Below are 25,330 nucleotides of genomic sequence, written 5' to 3'. Positions count from 1 at the left end.
AACAGGTTCCTACATGATGTTCTTGAATTGATATCACAAACGATTTTTATTACACGCTTTTACATGCGAAAAACTTTTGCTACGTTTGATAAGTTACCACAGACTATGCTCCCTTATGAAATAATAGAATTAAAAAATGTGGTATGCCCTTCCCAACTGAATTTATTATCGAGTTGTAGTCCCAGAAATGTAACACTGTCAACCTTTTCTATCTGCATGTCTTCATATGTTATAAACATGCTGTAGCTGGAGAAATCGAGCAGTTTCCAAATCTGACATAAAACTTGGATTAGCGTACTCACACTTTCCCCAATAGGACTAGCTTTTACACCACAAGAGTAAACGAATCTGTCACATTACGCATATCTTTTGTTGTATTACAAGACTGTACTCTTTATTCTATTATGTGAGCAGCACAAGAAATTAAGCTTCGAATTTAACCTACAGTACTCAGTTTACGTATTACTTCATACTTAAAAACGCACATTGTTAACATTTTACTTAAACAGTGCTTTGGCGAAGTTCCGCATACTTTCTGTCGCAGCTGCGAAGATAATATTTCTAATAGCGACCGATAACCTACAAACATATAATCTGAAACACTAATAATCGTTCTAACATCAACTAAAATGTACCCGGAGTTAATAAACTGCGGTTATGACACGATTCATACGACATTCCTGCTATTTCACACTACTCGCAGTATTACTGATAACTAAACTGATGGATTCCAACTATGTCGTTATTTAACTGTCGGAGTTATCGGTACTCGCTAGCGAAAAATAACTTGGCAGTTATTAATAACCGTTAATGATAACGGTTATCAAAGAATAACTGGAACGGTGATAACGGTTACTCCAGAATAACCGTTTGGCCCACCTCTACTACAGAGTACACGAAGGGTGACAGTATGTCAGAACCAGCAGATGACTGGCGTCTAAAGCTAGCGAAATGAGGGATGCTCAACTACCGGACTTCCCGATAGATGGCTCTACCAGCGTCCAGCTGATTACTGTCGTCTGTATTGACCGCCATATTCGAATTTGGCAAGAAGTTTCTCTCTGTCTGTACGGTGTATAAGGAATTAAGTATTATCGAAATGGTGATTTCTTGTTCCGCTTTCAATTGTACGAAGCGATGGAGTAAGGAAAGTGAATTACCATTTCACAGGTAATAGGACTACCGATACAATACGATAAAAATACAGACTTAGTGCGTTTGCTAATTCGATGTTTTTGAACAGGTTTCTTCTAAAGCACCCAGAGCTGCTAAAGAAGTGTATTACTTCCGTGAAGCGGGAAGGTTTTAATCCAACGTCTTGCAGTTCTCTTTGCGGAAACCATTTCCGACAAGATGATTACATAGTGAGCCCTGGAACGTGGAAGAAACGTTTCAAACCCGAAGCAGTGCCATCAGTTTTTGACTTTCCGACTCATTTGATGCCACCAAATAAACAGCCACGATGACATGTTAGGATTTTGAGTGACAACGAATGCTTCTCCATTTGAGGTAGCTAATTAATTTCGTTGCTATGTGTGTGCTTTTTACTTTTGTGAATTTATTTCGTACGAACACAAATGGGCTACATAGGTCTAAGCAATGTTGTAATACAGGTCCATATTTTTGTTTTTAGCGTTCTGTCATAGAATCTGTGCTCGATTTGCCCGCTGCAGAACCTACTGATTGCGTGGAGAATGTTGTCAATGAGAATTCTTCCGTGGAAAGCATGTCCCAATTATCCAATGCAGAAGCTGCGAATTGTGTCAAAAACGTTAGTATAAGGATGTTTTCACACGGCCGAAGTTTTCTTATAATATTTTTTCATCAAGCATTGAGTTATTTCAATCATATATAACGAAATTATTTCTTTGTTTCAGAGTACAGTTGGTTCTTCAGTAATTGATTGTGGTATACAGTCGAAAGTAGAAATGGAAGACAAGGCGACCGAAACTTGCAATTTTTTCTCAGACATTGTGCACGAATTAAAACGTAAACTGAAGTGTGTCTGTGAAAAACTTCGAAGAAGAGAGAAGAAAGTATTTTCCATGGATGACATCATAAGTTCATTGAAGGAAAATTATCTTCCTAAGAAGTTACATAATTTCTTCAATCATCAGAAAGGAACACAAGTGGAATTAGTGTGCAATTAAGTGAACAACTCTCTCTCGTCAAAGGGTAATAGATACACAACAAATGTGAAAATGTTTGTGATGACTGTGTACTTTTATTCACCAGCAAAAATTAATGCCTCTGCCCCATAAATCATTGATTTCCAAATGGGTGGCAAGTGTAGACTGTGAACCTGCCTTCTTAAAAGATTTTTTTAAGTACATTGATTTGAACCCAATTGTAAGGGACCAGTTCAGCGATTCATGTCTAATTGTAGATAGTATGGCAATTAGGAAGCAAGTAGTTTGGGACCGAGGAACTAAGCAATACACAGGGTTAGGCATCTGAGGCTCTGACTTTCATGCTTGTCTCTATTAAAGGCAAATTTAAATACCCGATTGCATATTTCTTTATCAACGGTGTACAGGCAAATAATCAGGACACACTGATAACATCTGCTTTGAGAGGCTGCATAGTTCTGGCATTAGGGTTTGGTGTGTTACATGTGATGGCTGCAAGGTAAATATAAGCACTTGGCTGTACTTTAGATTTTTCCAAGGGTGATTTTAAAAGCCACTTTCCTCATCCTGTGGAAAAATACAATGTTTATTGTATCTTTGACATGGTTCATATGATTAAGTTAGCCATAAATGCTGTAGCAGAAGTATCTATCGAGTCTCCAACTGGCATTATTAGATGGCATTTCATTGAGCAATTGAAGAAGGTACAACAAGAAGAAGGTATGACATTTGCCAACAAACTATCAGGACAACATATAAGTTATGTAAATAGAAAAATGAATGTTTCATTAGCTGCACAGACTTTGAATTCTAGTGTGGCAGATAGTATAGAGTTTTTGAGGAGGGTTGGTGATCCAAATTTTAAAGGAAGTGAAGCAACAGTAGAATTTTTGTATTATATTGATAGGATTTTTGATATTCTGAACTCCAGAAATCCATTAGGTAAACGGTATAAGAGCCCCCTGAGACTTGACAACAAATCTTATTGGCTTGGTATTTTCAGACACTAAAAATTATATCAAGAGCTTAAAAATTATTGGTGTTCCGTTGCTGCTCCATGCAAGAAGTACTTTTGCTTTTGGGATAATTTTCGATATGCAGTCAGTCAGGCACATAGCTCTGTCAAGTATGCTTCGTGTTGAATCTCCTCTGAAGTATTTGCTGACATATAAACTGTCACAAGATCACTTAGAGCTTTTTTTCCTGCATTCGGCCCAGAGGTGGTTGGAACAACAATCCAAATGCATACCAGTTCAAATGTGCCATGAGAAAGTTGCTCTTCGGTAACAGTGTCACTGTAATGAATGAGAATTGCTCACATTTTAATGTGTGTTGTTTGCCACCTGTTTATGATTTTCATGCAAGAAAGCATGTAGTAGAAAGTGATGAAAGTGCTGCAGAAAATGAAATAGAGAAGTGGTGTGCACGTCTTGATGATAAGATTAAGTCCTCATTTTACAAGCAAAACATAGTCTATTATACTGCAGAGTATGTGTCATTGCTGTTGTCAAGGCAGATCACATACAAAGACTGCCTTCACATACTGAAGCCACCAATAGTTAAATCTGCATTAGAATGTGATGCTCTCTATGCTTTTCCCAATATGGCCAGTAAATGCATTTGTAAATTTTGTTAACCAGGGAGAACTGGTTAAAACAAGTGGCTGCATATACTCTGTTGTAGAATACTCAGATAAACTGTTTCAGATGTTTGTGATTGCTGGGGATATGCGACGGAAATATATACAGGCCAAGATTTTGCATTCTGTTAAAAATAATTTTGTAGATTACCCATTTCCTGCTCTTGGTCATGATTACCATAATGAAATTGGGATTGAGGACTTACATCAGACTCAACTTGTTTGTAAGATTGCATCCCTGTAGTCCTGCATACGCTTAAAAACATATGGGAAAAAAATGTCTGCTGAGAAAATATTAAACAACAAATCAAGTATAAGGCAGAAGTTAAATAAACTCATATTGTTTAATCATGTATAGTGCTCAAATTGGAAAAGATTATGTAATGGAACATGCAGATGGGTGTGACATTTTGACAGTTTTTTTTAAAACTACTTTGTCCATAGATTTGTTGTTGTGTAATGATGAACTTCAAAGGACGAATCACATTGAAGTAAAATTAACTCTTTACATCCTGTGTAGATATTGGAACAAAATTCTAATTGTTTATTATATAAGCTTATTTTAAGATGTTTGGTGTTACAAAATATGCACTTCCATTAAAAACAGGTGATTTGTGTGAAATTAATGGAAAAAAAGTTCTGAGACTTATTTGACAGATGGCTTTCAGTGTGAGAAAATATGTCCCTCAATAACTATGTTAATTTGAATTTTTCACTTTAAGAAAACAGTTTAATCACAGGATGGGCGTGATCTAATGAAGTATGCAGTGGCCCTATGTTTCAAACAGTAATGTTTGTGGATACTCTGCAACATAAGAGCAATAAAATTGTTACTTTGTCAATTCTTGTTTTAATACTTCCTAGAATGAACACAATGTTCCAATTGATCGTAAGCATTCTTTTTACTTTAGAACCATTCTAGAATAAGGGAGCCTAAGTCAGGCGAAACCTAATTCTCTGAATTTTGTCTTTATTTTGCTAGGAGGTCTTTCTATTATATTTTCCTGTGTTGGAGGGGGGGGGGGGAAGAGAATGCAAATAATCATATAGAATTATCTTTCTAGCACTACAAAGAAAAAAATACAGTGATTGCAGTTGCACTTGGCAATTTAGGAAATTTCAGTACTTGTTACATGCCTAATTTTCATCATTTACCTTAATTATACGGTTGCATTTTTTGCTGATTTGAACTGTGTACTAAATGTTAAAAATATTTTGTTGTTCATAGTAATAAAAGCATTTCATTTTGTTAGTTCATATGTCTCACATGGAACTGAAGTTATGACAACAAAGGAAGGAATTAACATTAAGGAATCTTACTTCACAGAAATTATGTAACAATGGTTACACTTTTTGCTAGTTAACGTTAACATAAACCATTTTGTTTTCCATTAAGAGTGAAAGAAGTTGCACGAGTCACGTGTACAACAAAGTTACCCATAGGGAACTAAAGTATTTTACGTTTGAGTTGTTGTAGGCTCAAAGTATTGTGCTCTTCATATTTCTATTTAAAAAAAGTTTGTTACTCAAATTCACAGACAATTTGGAATCTGTACATACATGTGTGTAGCAAAGTATTTTTCATGTGCCATGTGGAACCTTTAATTTTCTGGTTTAAATATAATTTATGTCATGAATTACCTTTAATACCAACAATGTCTGAATGCATTATTTACCATTTAGAAGAAGCAATATTAGTGTACAGAATAACAAACCTCGTGAAAAAGGGGAGAGATTGTTCTGTACAGAACTTGGAATGGCTCTTTATCAATAGCAGGTAAAAAGAAGGCTTCTATTAAATGTTCAAAGAAACCAGTCAGCACCTCTTAATTTACCATACAGGTGATACAGTAATAAAATAATTTACTTTTCCAGAATTTCTGGTAAGTATTAAAAGTGTGAAGACCTATTCAATTAGTATTTGCTTTACCAATAACCTGTAGTACAAGCACACGTAGAAGCAGGTAATTATGAGAGTAAAGAGTTATGTTAAAATTAAAGATACTGACTGGTATTACTTGCTCACAGAACATTGTAGTTGCTGTACAGTTAATGCTGTAAGTGGTGTACCCAATGTGATTCCTGGAGGACAGAATATTCTGTTGTCCTATGGGAGTGCACTGATACACCTATTGAAAGTAAGTTTTGCTGTGGAATAGTTTTATCAGATGTCTGTACCAGAAAACAAATCTCCACTGTGACACCCTTATGTTCTTGGTATGCTATTAGCTATTTATTACAGGAATACTCTAAACATGGAGGAGGGAGGGAGAGAGAGAATGTTACTCTCTTTCCAGATACTGTTCTATTTCTTCAAACCAATTCTGAATTCCTCAGGTTTGGCATATTATTTATTGTTCATTGTCCAGCAATACTTCTGTTGTTACCGGATAGTTTGTAATTTGGCACTACCTTTGTGCCACTGCTAGTGTACTTTTGCAGATAAGAAACTCTGTGGTACTAGAATGTCTTGTCAGTATAGAACAAATTCAGACAATATGGAACTTTTTACACTAAATTTGCAATATAATGACACCCTTGTCTCACACAGATTGTAGCAGCCATTGGGGTGCCTGTCTGGCTGGCTTCTGCAGCTTTCAGTTTCAGGTTTGGTTTTTGCTTGGGCCCTATACTGACAACCAGTCATTCCAGTGACAGACACCATCTCAAAGACTGGAACCAAGATTCACAGAAATAAAATTCCATGGTTATAATTCATAGTGCTCCGAGTTACCACCTGCCAATATAAACAAACTTCAGTTTTAAACTGAAGGTGAAATATGTCATATGTATTCAAACCACTACCACATTATTCTTCAAGCTTCTCGCATTATGGCTGTGTGATGTCTGCTGCTGCTGCTGCTGCTGCTGCTGACTTCTGGAGCTGTAACAGGAACAAAGAGCTTTGAGTTACCATTTGCCAGTTTACTCTTAAGGACTGTAACTGTACCTTCATTTTAAGTGAAAGGTGAAATTTCCCACACATGTATCCAAACCACTAGTACCTTATTCTTCAAGTTTCCCATTTTATAACTGTGACATCTGCTGCTGGTGGCGGTTTTCTGGAGCTATAACTGGAACAAAGTTCTGTGTGTTACTGACTGCCAAACTACATTACACACTTCAAATGTACCTGCATTTTAAGTGGAAGTTGAATTTCCCACACATGTATCCAAATCACTAGTACCTTATTCTTCAAGTTTCCCATTTTATAACTGTGACATCTGCTGCTGGTGGCGGTTTTCTGGAGCTATAACTGGAACAAAATTCTGTGTGTTACTGACTGCCAAACTACATTACACACTTTAAATGTACCTGCATTTTAAGTGGAAATTGAATTTCCCACACATGTATCCAAACCACTAGTACCTTATTCTTCAAGTTTCCCATTTTATAACTGTGTGACATTTGCTGCTGGTGACTGACTTCTGGAGCTGTAACAGGAACAAAGAGCTTTGAGTTACCATTTGCCAGTTTACACGTAAGGACTGTAACTGTACCTTCATTTTCAGTGAAAGGTGAAATTTGCCAAATGTGTATCCAAACCACTAGTACCTTATAACTGGAACAAAGTGCTCTGACTTACTGACTGACAATATACATTAAACACTTCAACACAAAACCACTAGTACTCTTAATGTAGCATAACAAATATATGCTATGCCCTACAGTTATATCTCCATTTTAAGGGAGAGATCAAATCTGCCAAATATGTACCCAAACTAGAATTACCTTACTGTTATAATATCCCAAGAATTAAACGGAGACTCATCTGCTGGTGTTGGTGTGCCTCTCGAATCCACTACTGAAACAAACATCTAAGATAAGAAAAGCATATTTTGGGACCAGTAATCTCTCATTAAATACAATAAATAACACGTACCCTGTAACAGGAAATTCAGGAGTTAGTACTGTTCATATTTAGAAATATAAGTTTCTCAACTTTGGACGCCTTCAGCCGTGTTCGCCTTTCATTTATAATGATACCAGTTTTAGAAAATATTCTTTCGCACGGCACAGAAGTGGCCACTATATTGAATTTTTCCCTCACCACTTTAGCAATATTTGGGAAAATATATTGATTTTCACGCCACCATGCCAGTGGATCCTCACTTCTACTAATAACTGGGCTGTCCATGTACCTTTGTACTTCCACAATAGCAGGTGACTGAGGAGTGCCCTGGGGCTGTGTTGATTTTACAATTGCATCACAGACACCCCATACTGACAAGGGATCAGTGGTGGTTGAAGTTGACACAGTTTCATGGCTCTGGCCTGTGTTTGTCAGTCTTCTGTCACCCATCTTTTCTGCTACTAGTTCAATAAGCTGTTTCTTTGCATTATCTGCTGCAACTCGGCTTTCAAACACAAGAGATTTAAAGCGTGGATCTAGTAGAGTGGCTACTCCTATAGATTTGCTCATCTCTACATTGTGGAAACAGTCCTTCAGGCCTGTTGTTAATTCTTCAATGATGGTCCTTGTCACACTGTTAAATGGCCTTTTCAAAAGTTCTGCACACACTGATAATAATCCCCTTGTCAGAACAATAACCTGAAAATTGGAATAAGTTCAATATAACACAAACAGTACAATATCTCAGAAATGATTATGCCATAATACCACAGCTAACATTTTAGCAAGAAAAAAGCTGCTTAACTTACTTGGCTGCCGGTAGGATATGACTCAGCACTAAGCTGTGTTGAAACCTGTGCAAATAGCTTCAACACAGAGCAGAGTTCTGAGCAGATGTTCCATTCCTCGTCTGTCAGTTGTTGAAAATCAACTGTGAATAGTACAATGAAGTCTTCACTGCATCTTTAATTTCAACTATTCGCTCCAACATACACAGAGTAGAGTTCCGCCTTGTTGGCACCTCCTGCACCAGTTTTTTAACATGACCTGCCCCATTATTTTGTTGTATGTCAGCAGTCTTTCTGTTGCCTTGCAGCTTCTCTTGAAGAATGCTACAATAGTTTTGACTTTCTGCTGAATTGACACAAAATGTTTTAGTGCATTCTGCACAATAAGATTTAGTGTCTGTGCATAGCACCCAAAGTGTTTCCACCGTAAAACGGCGGATACTGCATTTTTAATATTTGGTGCATTATCCGTCACAAGCTGCAAAACTTTGTCTGTCAGCCTGAAGTTATCTGTCGTGCCTATTAGAGATGCCGACAGATTCGCAGCAGTATGTGCACCAGACAATTGGGAACATCCTAACAACACCGATTGCAAGGTGAAATCTTCAGACACAAAATGCCCTGTCACCGCCATGTAACCTTCATTTTCTGCCGATGTCCAACAATCTGTGGTCAAACAAACTGTCTTCGCAGCTGACAGTTTGTCTACCACTTTCTCCTTTGCTGCTGTGTATGCTGCTTGCAGCATTACATCTGAAATATGCTTCCTGCTTGGTAACTCATAACCAGGATTAAGGGCCCACACAAAACCCCGAATCTTCAACGACTGAAAATGGTTGGAAGTCTTTAGTGAACAGCTGAAGAAGTTGCCCATCTATCTTCTTTTTCTGATTCACTCCGATCCTTTTGGAGAGGTACGATGTCATAGAACTTTGAACACCTTGCTGCATTGAGGGGGCTAGAGCAGCTCGCTCCTCTTCCACACTACTGGTGCCAAGGATCACCTCTACAGGAAGGGTTTCACCTACAGAAAAATAGGTTTCATATCAGCATAAGCACAATAGAAATGATGCCATATTTTTGGTGATATACATTACATTGTTTGCGTACAGTATTCTACATGGTACTTGTAGCTTCAATATTTACTTCATACAAGTTGACAATTGACTCAGTTTTAGTAATGACTATAGCTTCAAGTTTCTTCTTTAATCCTAGCAACACCAACACATTTTCATTTTCAATAATGTGTATTGGGAGGAAGGGAGGGTACTGTATTTCCACCCTAAAAAATATCTTAATTGTTGTTGACATATCATATTTTAAACAAATACTGATGTATAAGAAGGGCCCTGAACTTCAAAATATTCAATATGACTGTCACTGTGGAAAGTCACATGTACTATTAATGTGTCAAATTTTTGGGTTAAGTTTCACCACAAAATTTAAAACATTTATGGAATTCAGTTGAAGACTCCATTAAAAACAATTATCCTTTTCAAAATTTTAAAATATGAAACAGTATCTAATTCCCTCCCCCCCCCCCCCCCCCGGCATCAGGGTTACAAACAAATGATACACAGGAATGAGCACTGATACAATCCAATTAGTTACTAATAATTGCGAGACGACAGTTCATATATCACATAGTGGCATTTTATTAGCACTATCGTTATTACACCTGTAACAATAACTTCGAATTAAATAATTAAGTATTCCCGCACCATATGCAACATAATTTAATGTTTGAAAATGTCAAGGCAAACAGGTGCGGTGGTATCGACAGCTTAAGTAGTCACGACAAATGAAAACTTGCGTGTAAAAATGCACAAAGCACCACACTGTATAGCATGCTCTTATCTTAAAAAAATTAATAAAATAAAAAAATAAATGATTATGCATGCACTGAAATAACCGTAATTGCAATAAATATATTTTTTTCATTACTCACCCAAATCTAGCTCCGAAGGTCTTTGTGAAGAGAAATTCACAATTAAATGTGATTTCTGGAGATGTTTCTTTAAATTCGTCGTCGATTTGTACGATAATTTCTTACTGCACAAAGTACATTTCGTAAACTCTCGATCAAGAATTTCGAAATATGACCACAGTTCGCTTGTCCTCGACCTCTTCATGTTGGCAACTATTGGTAGTAATAGCAACAATACAAAGAAAAACAAGAACGCGGAACGAAAGTCAATACCCTCTAACGCAACCAAAGGCCGGAAAGAGCGTGACACCTGTTCCGGAACACCAAGAATTGCAGAGAAATGAGACAATAGATTCCCGTTATTTGCCATCCCCTCTCCCCGATGGCCAGTAGCAGTACGAAAATATTTGTTCGCTCCAGTTACTACCCTCTCTGGAAATATCACCGGGATCTACGACCTTTAACTGAAGTCACCGAGTCAGGAACGTCTAGACACACAGTTATTCCGTTACCAACTCCCACTGGGTGGTGATAGCCCGATAACTGCCAGAGAACTAGAACTGCGAGCCAATAACGATAACTGCCAGAGGAGAATACCGATCTCTGACTGTTATTTCCATAGTCGTTCCATAGACGTTCCTGACTCGGTGACTTCAGTTAAAGGTCGTAGATCCCGGTGATATTTCCAGAGAGGGTAGTAACTGGAGCGAACAAATATTTTCGTACTGCTACTGGCCATCGGGGAGAGGGGATGGCAAATAACGGGAATCTATTGTCTCATTTCTCTGCAATTCTTGGTGTTCCGGAACAGGTGTCACTCTCTTTCCGGCCTTTGGTTGCGTTAGAGGGTATTGACTTTCGTTCCGCGTTCTTGTTTTTCTTTGTATTGTTGCTATTACTACCAATAGTTGCCAACATGAAGAGGTCGAGGACAAGCGAACTGTGGTCATATTTCGAAATTCTTGATCGAGAGTTTACGAAATGTACTTTGTGCAGTAAGAAATTATCGTACAAATCGACGACGAATTTAAAGAAACATCTCCAGAAATCACATTTAATTGTGAATTTCTCTTCACAAAGACCTTCGGAGCTAGATTTGGGTGAGTAATGAAAAAAATATATTTATTGCAATTACGGTTATTTCAGTGCATGCATAATCATTTATTTTTTTATTTTATTAATTTTTTTAAGATAAGAGCATGCTATACAGTGTGGTGCTTTGTGCATTTTTACACGCAAGTTTTCATTTGTCGTGACTACTTAAGCTGTCGATACCACCGCACCTGTTTGCCTTGACATTTTCAAACATTAAATTATGTTGCATATGGTGCGGGAATACTTAATTATTTAATTCGAAGTTATTGTTACAGGTGTAATAACGATAGTGCTAATAAAATGCCACTATGTGATATATGAACTGTCGTCTCGCAATTATTAGTAACTAATTGGATTGTATCAGTGCTCATTCCTGTGTATCATTTGTTTGTAACCCTGATGCCGGGGGGGGGGGGGGGGGGGAGGGAATTAGATACTGTTTCATATTTTAAAATTTTGAAAAGGATAATTGTTTTTAATGGAGTCTTCAACTGAATTCCATAAATGTTTTAAATTTTGTGGTGAAACTTAACCCAAAAATTTGACACATTAATAGTACATGTGACTTTCCACAGTGACAGTCATATTGAATATTTTGAAGTTCAGGGCCCTTCTTATACATCAGTATTTGTTTAAAATATGATATGTCAACAACAATTAAGATATTTTTTAGGGTGGAAATACAGTACCCTCCCTTCCTCCCAATACACATTATTGAAAATGAAAATGTGTTGGTGTTGCTAGGATTAAAGAAGAAACTTGAAGCTATAGTCATTACTAAAACTGAGTCAATTGTCAACTTGTATGAAGTAAATATTGAAGCTGCAAGTACCATGTAGAATACTGTACGCAAACAATGTAATGTATATCACCAAAAATATGGCATCATTTCTATTGTGCTTATGCTGATATGAAACCTATTTTTCTGTAGGTGAAACCCTTCCTGTAGAGGTGATCCTTGGCACCAGTAGTGTGGAAGAGGAGCGAGCTGCTCTAGCCCCCTCAATGCAGCAAGGTGTTCAAAGTTCTATGACATCGTACCTCTCCAAAAGGATCGGAGTGAATCAGAAAAAGAAGATAGATGGGCAACTTCTTCAGCTGTTCACTAAAGACTTCCAACCATTTTCAGTCGTTGAAGATTCGGGGTTTTGTGTGGGCCCTTAATCCTGGTTATGAGTTACCAAGCAGGAAGCATATTTCAGATGTAATGCTGCAAGCAGCATACACAGCAGCAAAGGAGAAAGTGGTAGACAAACTGTCAGCTGCGAAGACAGTTTGTTTGACCACAGATTGTTGGACATCGGCAGCAAATGAAGGTTACATGGCGGTGACAGGGCATTTTGTGTCTGAAGATTTCACCTTGCAATCGATGTTGTTAGGATGTTCCCAATTGTCTGGTGCACATACTGCTGCGAATCTGTCGGCATCTCTAATAGGCACGACAGATAACTTCAGGCTGACAGACAAAGTTTTGCAGCTTGTGACGGATAATGCACCAAATATTAAAAATGCAGTATCCGCCGTTTTACGGTGGAAACACTTTGGGTGCTATGCACAGACACTAAATCTTATTGTGCAGAATGCACTAAAACATTTTGTGTCAATTCAGCAGAAAGTCAAAACTATTGTAGCATTCTTCAAGAGAAGCTGCAAGGCAACAGAAAGACTGCTGACATACAACAAAATAATGGGGCAGGTCATGTTAAAAAACTGGTGCAGGAGGTGCCAACAAGGCGGAACTCTACTCTGTGTATGTTGGAGCGAATAGTTGAAATTAAAGATGCAGTGAAGACTTCATTGTACTATCCACAGTTGATTTTCAACAACTGACAGACGAGGAATGGAACATCTGCTCAGAACTCTGCTCTGTGTTGAAGCTATTTGCACAGGTTTCAACACAGCTTAGTGCTGAGTCATATCCTACCGGCAGCCAAGTAAGTTAAGCAGCTTTTTTCTTGCTAAAATGTTAGCTGTGGTATTATGGCATAATCATTTCTGAGATATTGTACTGTTTGTGTTATATTGAACTTATTCCAATTTTCAGGTTATTGTTCTGACAAGGGGATTATTATCAGTGTGTGCAGAACTTTTGAAAAGGCCATTTAACAGTGTGACAAGGACCATCATTGAAGAATTAACAACAGGCCTGAAGGACTGTTTCCACAATGTAGAGATGAGCAAATCTATAGGAGTAGCCACTCTACTAGATCCACGCTTTAAATCTCTTGTGTTTGAAAGCCGAGTTGCAGCAGATAATGCAAAGAAACAGCTTATTGAACTAGTAGCAGAAAAGATGGGTGACAGAAGACTGACAAACACAGGCCAGAGCCATGAAACTGTGTCAACTTCAACCACCACTGATCCCTTGTCAGTATGGGGTGTCTGTGATGCAATTGTAAAATCAACACAGCCCCAGGGCACTCCTCAGTCACCTGCTATTGTGGAAGTACAAAGGTACATGGACAGCCCAGTTATTAGTAGAAGTGAGGATCCACTGGCATGGTGGCGTGAAAATCAATATATTTTCCCAAATATTGCTAAAGTGGTGAGGGAAAAATTCAATATAGTGGCCACTTCTGTGCCGTGCGAAAGAATATTTTCTAAAACTGGTATCATTATAAATGAAAGGCGAACACGGCTGAAGGCGTCCAAAGTTGAGAAACTTATATTTCTAAATATGAACAGTACTAACTCCTGAATTTCCTGTTACAGGGTACGTGTTATTTATTGTATTTAATGAGAGATTACTGGTCCCAAAATATGCTTTTCTTATCTTAGATGTTTGTTTCAGTAGTGGATTCGAGAGGCACACCAACACCAGCAGATGAGTCTCCGTTTAATTCTTGGGATATTATAACAGTAAGGTAATTCTAGTTTGGGTACATATTTGGCAGATTTGATCTCTCCCTTAAAATGGAGATATAACTGTAGGGCATAGCATATATTTGTTATGCTACATTAAGAGTACTAGTGGTTTTGTGTTGAAGTGTTTAATGTATATTGTCAGTCAGTAAGTCAGAGCACTTTGTTCCAGTTATAAGGTACTAGTGGTTTGGATACACATTTGGCAAATTTCACCTTTCACTGAAAATGAAGGTACAGTTACAGTCCTTACGTGTAAACTGGCAAATGGTAACTCAAAGCTCTTTGTTCCTGTTACAGCTCCAGAAGTCAGTCACCAGCAGCAAATGTCACACAGTTATAAAATGGGAAACTTGAAGAATAAGGTACTAGTGGTTTGGATACATGTGTGGGAAATTCAATTTCCACTTAAAATGCAGGTACATTTAAAGTGTGTAATGTAGTTTGGCAGTCAGTAACACACAGAATTTTGTTCCAGTTATAGCTCCAGAAAACCGCCACCAGCAGCAGATGTCACAGTTATAAAATGGGAAACTTGAAGAATAAGGTACTAGTGATTTGGATACATGTGTGGGAAATTCAACTTCCACTTAAAATGCAGGTACATTTGAAGTGTGTAATGTAGTTTGGCAGTCAGTAACACACAGAACTTTGTTCCAGTTATAGCTCCAGAAAACCGCCACCAGCAGCAGATGTCACAGTTATAAAATGGGAAACTTGAAGAATAAGGTACTAGTGGTTTGGATACATGTGTGGGAAATTTCACCTTTCACTTAAAATGAAGGTACAGTTACAGTCCTTAAGAGTAAACTGGCAAATGGTAACTCAAAGCTCTTTGTTCCTGTTACAGCTCCAGAAGTCAGCAGCAGCAGCAGCAGCAGCAGCAGACATCACACAGCCATAATGCGAGAAGCTTGAAGAATAATGTGGTAGTGGTTTGAATACATATGACATATTTCACCTTCAGTTTAAAACTGAAGTTTGTTTATATTGGCAGGTGGTAACTCGGAGCACTATGAATTATAACCATGGAATTTTATTTCTGTGAATCTTGGTTCCAGTCTTTGAGATGGTGTCTGTCACTGGAATGACTGGTTGTCAGTATAGGGCCCAAGCAAAAACCAAACCTGAAACTGAAAGCTGCAGAAGCCAGCCAGACAGGCACCCCAATGGCTGCTACAATCTGTGTGAGACAAGGGTGTCATTATATTGCAAATTTAGTGTAAAAAGTTCCATATTGTCTGAATTTGTTCTATACTGACAAGACATTCTAGTACCACAGAGTTTCTTATCTGCAAAAGTACACTAGCAGTGGCACAAAGGTAGTGCCAAATTACAAACTATCCGGTAACAACAGAAGTATTGCTGGACAATGAACAATAAATAATATGCCAAACCTGAGGAATTCAGAATTGGTTTGAAGAAATAGAACAGTATCTGGAAAGAGAGTAACATTCTCTCTCTCCCTCCCTCCTCCATGTTTAGAGTATTCCTGTAATAAATAGCTAATAGCATACCAAGAACATAAGGGTGTCACAGTGGAGATTTGTTTTCTGGTACAGACATCTGATAAAACTATTCCACAGCAAAACTTACTTTCAATAGGTGTATCAGTGCACTCCCATAGGACAACAGAATATTCTGTCCTCCAGGAATCACATTGGGTACACCACTTACAGCATTAACTGTACAGCAACTACAATGTTCTGTGAGCAAGTAATACCAGTCAGTATCTTTAATTTTAACATAACTCTTTACTCTCATAATTACCTGCTTCTACGTGTGCTTGTACTACAGGTTATTGGTAAAGCAAATACTAATTGAATAGGTCTTCACACTTTTAATACTTACCAGAAATTCTGAAAAAGTAAATTATTTTATTACTGTATCACCTGTATGGTAAATTAAGAGGTGCTGACTGGTTTCTTTGAACATTTAATAGAAGCCTTCTTTTTACCTGCTATTGATAAAGAGCCATTCCAAGTTCTGTACAGAACAATCTCTCCCCTTTTTCACGAGGTTTGTTATTCTGTACACTAATATTGCTTCTTCTAAATGGTAAATAATGCATTCAGACATTGTTGGTATTAAAGGTAATTCATGACATAAATTATATTTAAACCAGAAAATTAAAGGTTCCACATGGCACATGAAAAATACTTTGCTACACACATGTATGTACAGATTCCAAATTGTCTGTGAATTTGAGTAACAAACTTTTTTTAAATAGAAATATGAAGAGCACAATACTTTGAGCCTACAACAACTCAAACGTAAAATACTTTAGTTCCCTATGGGTAACTTTGTTGTACACGTGACTCGTGCAACTTCTTTCACTCTTAATGGAAAACAAAATGGTTTATGTTAACGTTAACTAGCAAAAAGTGTAACCATTGTTACATAATTTCTGTGAAGTAAGATTCCTTAATGTTAATTCCTTCCTTTGTTGTCATAACTTCAGTTCCATGTGAGACATATGAACTAACAAAATGAAATGCTTTTATTACTATGAACAACAAAATATTTTTAACATTTAGTACACAGTTCAAATCAGCAAAAAATGCAACCGTATAATTAAGGTAAATGATGAAAATTAGGCATGTAACAAGTACTGAAATTTCCTAAATTGCCAAGTGCAACTGCAATCACTGTATTTTTTTCTTTGTAGTGCTAGAAAGATAATTCTATATGATTATTTGCATTCTCTTCCCCCCCCCCCCTCCAACACAGGAAAATATAATAGAAAGACCTCCTAGCAAAATAAAGACAAAATTCAGAGAATTAGGTTTCGCCTGACTTAGGCTCCCTTATTCTAGAATGGTTCTAAAGTAAAAAGAATGCTTACGATCAATTGGAACATTGTGTTCATTCTAGGAAGTATTAAAACAAGAATTGACAAAGTAACAATTTTATTGCTCTTATGTTGCAGAGTATCCACAAACATTACTGTTTGAAACATAGGGCCACTGCATACTTCATTAGATCACGCCCATCCTGTGATTAAACTGTTTTCTTAAAGTGAAAAATTCAAATTAACATAGTTATTGAGGGACATATTTTCTCACACTGAAAGCCATCTGTCAAATAAGTCTCAGAACTTTTTTTCCATTAATTTCACACAAATCACCTGTTTTTAATGGAAGTGCATATTTTGTAACACCAAACATCTTAAAATAAGCTTATATAATAAACAATTAGAATTTTGTTCCAATATCTACACAGGATGTAAAGAGTTAATTTTACTTCAATGTGATTCGTCCTTTGAAGTTCATCATTACACAACAACAAATCTATGGACAAAGTAGTTTTAAAAAAAACTGTCAAAATGTCACACCCATCTGCATGTTCCATTACATAATCTTTTCCAATTTGAGCACTATACATGATTAAACAATATGAGTTTATTTAACTTCTGCCTTATACTTGATTTGTTGTTTAATATTTTCTCAGCAGACATTTTTTTCCCATATGTTTTTAAGCGTATGCAGGACTACAGGGATGCAATCTTACAAACAAGTTGAGTCTGATGTAAGTCCTCAATCCCAATTTCATTATGGTAATCATGACCAAGAGCAGGAAATGGGTAATCTACAAAATTATTTTTAACAGAATGCAAAATCTTGGCCTGTATATATTTCCGTCGCATATCCCCAGCAATCACAAACATCTGAAACAGTTTATCTGAGTATTCTACAACAGAGTATATGCAGCCACTTGTTTTAACCAGTTCTCCCTGGTTAACAAAATTTACAAATGCATTTACTGGCCATATTGGGAAAAGCATAGAGAGCATCACATTCTAATGCAGATTTAACTATTGGTGGCTTCAGTATGTGAAGGCAGTCTTTGTATGTGATCTGCCTTGACAACAGCAATGACACATACTCTGCAGTATAATAGACTATGTTTTGCTTGTAAAATGAGGACTTAATCTTATCATCAAGACGTGCACACCACTTCTCTATTTCATTTTCTGCAGCACTTTCATCACTTTCTACTACATGCTTTCTTGCATGAAAATCATAAACAGGTGGCAAACAACACACATTAAAATTTGAGCAATTCTCATTCATTACAGTGACACTGTTACCGAAGAGCAACTTTCTCATGGCACATTTGAACTGGTATGCATTTGGATTGTTGTTCCAACCACCTCTGGGCCGAATGCAGGAAAAAAAGCTCTAAGTGATCTTGTGACAGTTTATATGTCAGCAAATACTTCAGAGGAGATTCAACACGAAGCATACTTGACAGAGCTATGTGCCTGACTGACTGCATATCGAAAATTATCCCAAAAGCAAAAGTACTTCTTGCATGGAGCAGCAACGGAACACCAATAATTTTTAAGCTCTTGATATAATTTTTAGTGTCTGAAAATACCAAGCCAATAAGATTTGTTGTCAAGTCTCAGGGGGCTCTTATACCGTTTACCTAATGGATTTCTGGAGTTCAGAATATCAAAAATCCTATCAATATAATACAAAAATTCTACTGTTGCTTCACTTCCTTTAAAATTTGGATCACCAACCCTCCTCAAAAACTCTATACTATCTGCCACACTAGAATTCAAAGTCTGTGCAGCTAATGAAACATTCATTTTTCTATTTACATAACTTATATGTTGTCCTGATAGTTTGTTGGCAAATGTCATACCTTCTTCTTGTTGTACCTTCTTCAATTGCTCAATGAAATGCCATCTAATAATGCCAGTTGGAGACTCGATAGATACTTCTGCTACAGCATTTATGGCTAACTTAATCATATGAACCATGTCAAAGATACAATAAACATTGTATTTTTCCACAGGATGAGGAAAGTGGCTTTTAAAATCACCCTTGGAAAAATCTAAAGTACAGCCAAGTGCTTATATTTACCTTGCAGCCATCACATGTAACACACCAAACCCTAATGCCAGAACTATGCAGCCTCTCAAAGCAGATGTTATCAGTGTGTCCTGATTATTTGCCTGTACACCGTTGATAAAGAAATATGCAATCGGGTATTTAAATTTGCCTTTAATAGAGACAAGCATGAAAGTCAGAGCCTCAGATGCCTAACCCTGTGTATTGCTTAGTTCCTCGGTCCCAAACTACTTGCTTCCTAATTGCCATACTATCTACAATTAGACATGAATCGCTGAACTGGTCCCTTACAATTGGGTTCAAATCAATGTACTTAAAAAAATCTTTTAAGAAGGCAGGTTCACAGTCTACACTTGCCACCCATTTGGAAATCAATGATTTATGGGGCAGAGGCATTAATTTTTGCTGGTGAATAAAAGTACACAGTCATCACAAACATTTTCACATTTGTTGTGTATCTATTACCCTTTGACGAGAGAGAGTTGTTCACTTAATTGCACACTAATTCCACTTGTGTTCCTTTCTGATGATTGAAGAAATTATGTAACTTCTTAGGAAGATAATTTTCCTTCAATGAACTTATGATGTCATCCATGGAAAATACTTTCTTCTCTCTTCTTCGAAGTTTTTCACAGACACACTTCAGTTTACGTTTTAATTCGTGCACAATGTCTGAGAAAAAATTGCAAGTTTCGGTCGCCTTGTCTTCCATTTCTACTTTCGACTGTATACCACAATCAATTACTGAAGAACCAACTGTACTCTGAAACAAAGAAATAATTTCGTTATATATGATTGAAATAACTCAATGCTTGATGAAAAAATATTATAAGAAAACTTCGGCCGTGTGAAAACATCCTTATACTAACGTTTTTGACACAATTCGCAGCTTCTGCATTGGATAATTGGGACATGCTTTCCACGGAAGAATTCTCATTGACAACATTCTCCACGCAATCAGTAGGTTCTGCAGCGGGCAAATCGAGCACAGATTCTATGACAGAACGCTAAAAACAAAAATATGGACCTGTATTACAACATTGCTTAGACCTATGTAGCCCATTTGTGTTCGTACGAAATAAATTCACAAAAGTAAAAAGCACACACATAGCAACGAAATTAATTAGCTACCTCAAATGGAGAAGCATTCGTTGTCACTCAAAATCCTAACATGTCATCGTGGCTGTTTATTTGGTGGCATCAAATGAGTCGGAAAGTCAAAAACTGATGGCACTGCTTCGGGTTTGAAACGTTTCTTCCACGTTCCAGGGCTCACTATGTAATCATCTTGTCGGAAATGGTTTCCGCAAAGAGAACTGCAAGACGTTGGATTAAAACCTTCCCGCTTCACGGAAGTAATACACTTCTTTAGCAGCTCTAGGTGCTTTAGAAGAAACCTGTTCAAAAACATCGAATTAGCAAACGCACTAAGTCTGTATTTTTATCGTATTGTATCGGTAGTCCTATTACCTGTGAAATGGTAATTCACTTTCCTTACTCCATCGCTTCGTACAATTGAAAGCGGAACAAGAAATCACCATTTCGATAATACTTAATTCCTTATACACCGTACAGACAGAGAGAAACTTCTTGCCAAATTCGAATATGGCGGTCAATACAGACGACAGTAATCAGCTGGACGCTGGTAGAGCCATCTATCGGGAAGTCCGGTAGTTGAGCATCCCTCATTTCGCTAGCTTTAGACGCCAGTCATCTGCTGGTTCTGACATACTGTCACCCTTCGTGTACTGTGTAGTCAGCAGCAACCTCGTGGTGTTGTGGAAATTTGTGTGTGACATTCTCCAGGTAATTTATAAGCGTTTATAAACTACAAACAAGATTAAGTGAAGAAATGTGTTTCGGAAGTAAATTAACATGGTACTTAATTTCTATCACAGTAACAGTTGAGTTTGATGAGTGTAATAGTTCGTGAATATATTGTGATGACTCTGCTGTTTGAGGCTGCTGTCTTTTTTTATGATTTAATTTTTAATGGGTACATAAGGATGAGATTTTATTCTGTATTTAATTGTGATCACATCACATATAGTGTGCTTGGTGACGGCGTGTGAATGTTGTAATTTTTCAGGTTATGTTCATAACAACTAAATACCTGAGTTGTTAGTGCTTGTTTTTGGCCTGACCGGTAAAATCGCTACTTGTATCTTAGTAAAAGAAACGGCTGAGTGTGTGACGTGCTGTTAGGAGCAGTTTGTCTACGAAGTAATCTCCTCATATACTTCGTGGCTAACGACAAAAGGCGGACAGTGAAATTCAAAGGTTGTCCATGTTAGTACGGTTATTTTGACTTACTTAGCAGTAATAATGATTGTGATGATAATTTTCTGTGATGTGATGTAGACATATAGCGGCTCCATATTTTAGGGCTAACGTAAGCATTTTTTAAAGTGCCCACAGTTACTACATCATTTCATGGTTTGAGTATGTTCGCATGAAAGGAAATGCTGCAATTCTGTTGCATTTTGTTAGTTATCACTGTACTTTGATTATTCGTGTCGTTACTATTCGTGTAATCATATGTAAATACCAGTTTGTTGTAGTGTGTGGGTTTTAATGGAGTTCTGTATAAGAGTACTGTAACATCACAAGGTACAGATTAACTATAATCTGTCTAACATAAAGCATTACATGTCATCAGAACTCAATAGATCATTCATCATATTTACAGTTAGTATGAATTCGTTTCAGTAAATCAGTTTTGTTAGAAAATGCTAACCAATGTTTAATCTTGATGGTAATGAAGAATGAGAACTTCCGCATTGCAATGTGCAGTCTACAGTGCAGGTATTGGTTTCCTTTCATAGCAGGTAAAGATTCTAAAATGATGCGCTTCCTGTAAATTGAGCATACATCCGTGAATGAATACAGATGAAGTAAGTTTCAAGGTAATGCCTATGTTGAAAATGCAGTTTCACTGATGTTGTTGTTGTTGTGCTACTCTATCCTGTGCAAGCTTCTTCATCTCCCAGTATCTACTGCAACCTACATCCTTCTGAATCTGCTTAGTGTGTTCATCCCTTGGTCTCCCTCTACGATTTTTACCCTCCACACTGCCCTCCAATGCTAAATTTGTGATCCCTTGATGCCTCAAAACATGTCCTACCAACCGATCCCTTCTTCTAGTAAAGTTGTGCCACAAACTTCTCTTCTCTCCAATCCTATTCAATACCTCCTCATTAGTTACGTGATCTACCCACCTTATCTTCAGCATTCTTCTGTAGCACATCATTTCGAAAGCTTCTATTCTCTTCTTGTCCAAACTAGTTATCGTCCATGTTTCACTTCCATACATGGCTACACTCCATACAAATACTTTCAGAAACGACTTCCTGACACTTAAATCTATACTCGATGTTAACAAATTCCTCTTCTTGAGAAACGCTTTCCTTGCCTTGCCAGTCTACATTTTATATCCTCTCTACTTCGACCATCATCGGTTATTTTACTCCCTAAATAGCAAAACTCCTTTACTACTTTGAGTGTCTCATTTCCTAATCTAATTCCTTCAGAATCACCCGACTTAATTCGACTACATTCCATTATCCTCGTTTTGCTTCTGTTGATGTTCATCTTATATCCTCCTTTCAAGACACTGTCCAATCCGTTCAACTGCTCTTCCAAGTCCTTAGCTGTCTCTGACAGAATTACAATGTCATCGGCGAACCTCAAAGTTTTTACTTCTTCTCCATGAATTTTAATACCTACTCCGAATTTTTCTTTTGTTTCCTTTACTGCTTGCTCAATATACAGATTGAATAACATCGGGGAGAGGCTACAACCCTGTCTTACTCCTTTCCCAACCACTGCTTCCCTTTCATGCCCCTCGACTCTTATAACTGCCATCTGGTTTCTGTACAAACTGTAAATAGCCTTTCGCTCCCTGTATTTTACCCCTGCCACCTTCAGAATTTGAAAGAGAGTATTCCAGTTAACATTGTCAAAACCTTTCTCTAAGTCTACAAATGCTAGAAACGTAGGTTTGCCTTTTCTAAATCTTTCTTCTAAGATAAGTCGTAAGGTCAGTATTGCCTCACGTGTTCCAACATTTCTACGGAATCCAAACGGATCTTCCCCGAGGTCGGCTTCTACCAGTTTTTCCATTCGTCTGTAAAGAATTCGCGTTAGTATTTTGCAGCTGTGACTTATTAAACTGATAGTTCAGTAATTTTCACATCTGTCAACACCTGCTTTCTTTGGGATTGGAATTATTATATTCTTCTTGAAGTCTGAGGGTATTTCGCCTGTCTCATACATCGTGCTCACCAGATGGTAGAGTTTTGTCATGACTGGCTCTCCCGAGGCCATCAGTAGTTCAAATGGAATGTTGTCTACTCCCAGGGCCGTGTTTCGATTCAGGTCTTTCAGTGCTCTGTCAAACTCTTCACGCAGTATCTTATCTCCCATTTCGTCTTCATCTACATCCTCTTCCATTTCCATAATATTGTCCTCAAGTACATCGCCCTTGCATAAACCCTCTATATACTCCTTCCACCTTTCTGCCTTCCCTTCTTTGCTTAGCACTGGGTTTCCATCTGAGCTCTTGATATTCATACAAGTGGTTCTCTTCTCTCCAAAGGTCTCTTTAATTTTCCTGTAGGCAGCATCTATCTTACCCCTAGTGAGACAAGCCTCTACATCCTTACATTTGTCCTCTAGCCATCCCTGCTTGCCATTTTGCACTTCCTGTCGTATCATTTTTGAGACGTTTGTATTCCTTTTTGCCTGCTTCATTTGCTGCATTTTTATATTTTCTCCTTTCATCAATTAAATTCAATATTTCTTCTGTTACCCAAGGATTTATATTAGCCCTCGTCTTTTTACCTACTTGATCCTCTGCTGCCTTCACTACTTCATCCCTCAGAGCTACCCATTCTTCTTCTACTGTATTTCTTTCCCCCATTCCTGTCAATTGTTCCCTTATGCTCTCCCTGAAACTCTCTACAACCTCTGGTTCTTTCAGTTTATCCAGGTCCCATCTCCTTAAATTCCCACCTTTTTGCACTTTCTTCAGTTTCAATCTGCAGTTCATAACCAATAGATTGTGGTCAGAATCCACATCTGCCCCAGGAAATGTCTTACATTTTAAAACCTGGTTCCTAAATCTCTGTCTTACCATTATATAATCTATCTGACACCTTTTAGTGTCTCCAGGATTCTTCCAGGTATACAACCTTCTTTTATGATTCTTGAACCAAGTGTTGGCTATGATTAAGTTATGCTCTGTGCAAAATTCTACAAGGCGGCTTCCTCTTTCATTCCTTCCCCCCAATCCATATTCACCTACTATGTTTCCTTCTCTCCCTTTTCCTACTGACGAATTCCAGTCGCCCATGACTATTAAATTTTCGTCTCCCTTCACTACCTGAATAATTTCTTTTATCTCGTCATACATTTCATCTATTTCTTCATCATCTGCAGAGGTAGTTGGCATATAAACTTGTACTACTGTAGTAGGCATGGGCTTTGTGTCTATCTGGGCCACAATAATGCGTTCACTATGCTGTTTGTAGTAGCTAACCCGCACTCCTATTTTTTTATTCATTATTAAACCTACTCCTGCATTACCCCTATTTGATTTTGTATTTATAACCCTGTAATCACCTGACCAAAAGTCTTGTTCCTCCTGCCACCGAACTTCACTAATTCCCACTATATCTAACTTTAACGTATCCATGAAACCTTTTTAAATTCTCTAACCTACCTGCCCGATTAAGGGATCTGACATTCCACACTCTGATCCGTAGAACGCCAGTTTTCTTTCTCCTGATAACGACATCCTCTTGAGTAGTCCCCGCCCGGAGATCCGAATGGGGGACTATTTTACCCAAGAGGACGCCATCATCATTTAATCATACAGTAGAGCTGCATGTCCTCGGGAAAAATTACGGCTGTAGTTTCCCCTTGCTTTCAGCCGTTCGCAGTACCAGCACAGCAAGGCCGTTTTGGTTAATGTTACAAGGCCAGATCAGTCAATCATCCAGACTGTTGCCCCTGCAACTACTGAAAAGGCTGCTGCCCCTCTTCAGGAACCACATGTTTGTCTGGCCTCTCAACAGATACCTCTCCGTTGTGGTTGCACCTACGGTACGGCCATCTGTATCACTGAGGCACGCAAGCCTCCCCACCAATGGCAAGGTCCATGGTTCATGGGGGG

The 25,330-nt window shown here is 37.8% G+C and overlaps 1 protein-coding gene and 3 long non-coding RNA genes across 4 annotated transcripts in view; 2 read left to right on the top strand and 2 right to left on the bottom strand.

The window, feature by feature from the left end:
- Nucleotides 1-25,330, bottom strand: part of LOC126108982 (zinc finger protein 708-like) — a 725,579-nt gene that overhangs the window by 87,876 nt on the left and 612,373 nt on the right. The window lies entirely within an intron of this gene.
- Nucleotides 6,624-7,215, bottom strand: LOC126108985 (uncharacterized). The gene is made up of 4 exons (XR_007523673.1): nt 7,138-7,215; nt 6,956-7,024; nt 6,774-6,842; nt 6,624-6,652 (listed from the first exon to the last, which is right to left on the bottom strand). It is a non-coding gene; the product is annotated as an uncharacterized LOC126108985 (long non-coding RNA).
- Nucleotides 14,581-15,172, top strand: LOC126108984 (uncharacterized). Its single transcript, XR_007523672.1, has 4 exons — nt 14,581-14,658; nt 14,772-14,840; nt 14,954-15,022; nt 15,144-15,172. It is a non-coding gene; the product is annotated as an uncharacterized LOC126108984 (long non-coding RNA).
- LOC126108986 (uncharacterized) overlaps nt 20,865-25,330 on the top strand; it is a 31,266-nt gene continuing 26,800 nt past the window's right edge. The window contains exon 1 of the long non-coding RNA XR_007523674.1: nt 20,865-20,961. This is a non-coding gene — a long non-coding RNA (uncharacterized LOC126108986). The remainder of the gene's footprint in view (nt 20,962-25,330) is intronic.

This window comes from Schistocerca cancellata, chromosome 11 (assembly GCF_023864275.1).
Source record: "Schistocerca cancellata isolate TAMUIC-IGC-003103 chromosome 11, iqSchCanc2.1, whole genome shotgun sequence".
In the NCBI taxonomy this organism is placed as follows: domain Eukaryota; kingdom Metazoa; phylum Arthropoda; class Insecta; order Orthoptera; family Acrididae; genus Schistocerca; species Schistocerca cancellata.
The sequence above is the reverse complement of the archived record's forward strand: the minus strand, read 5'-3'. Positions and strand labels throughout refer to the sequence as shown.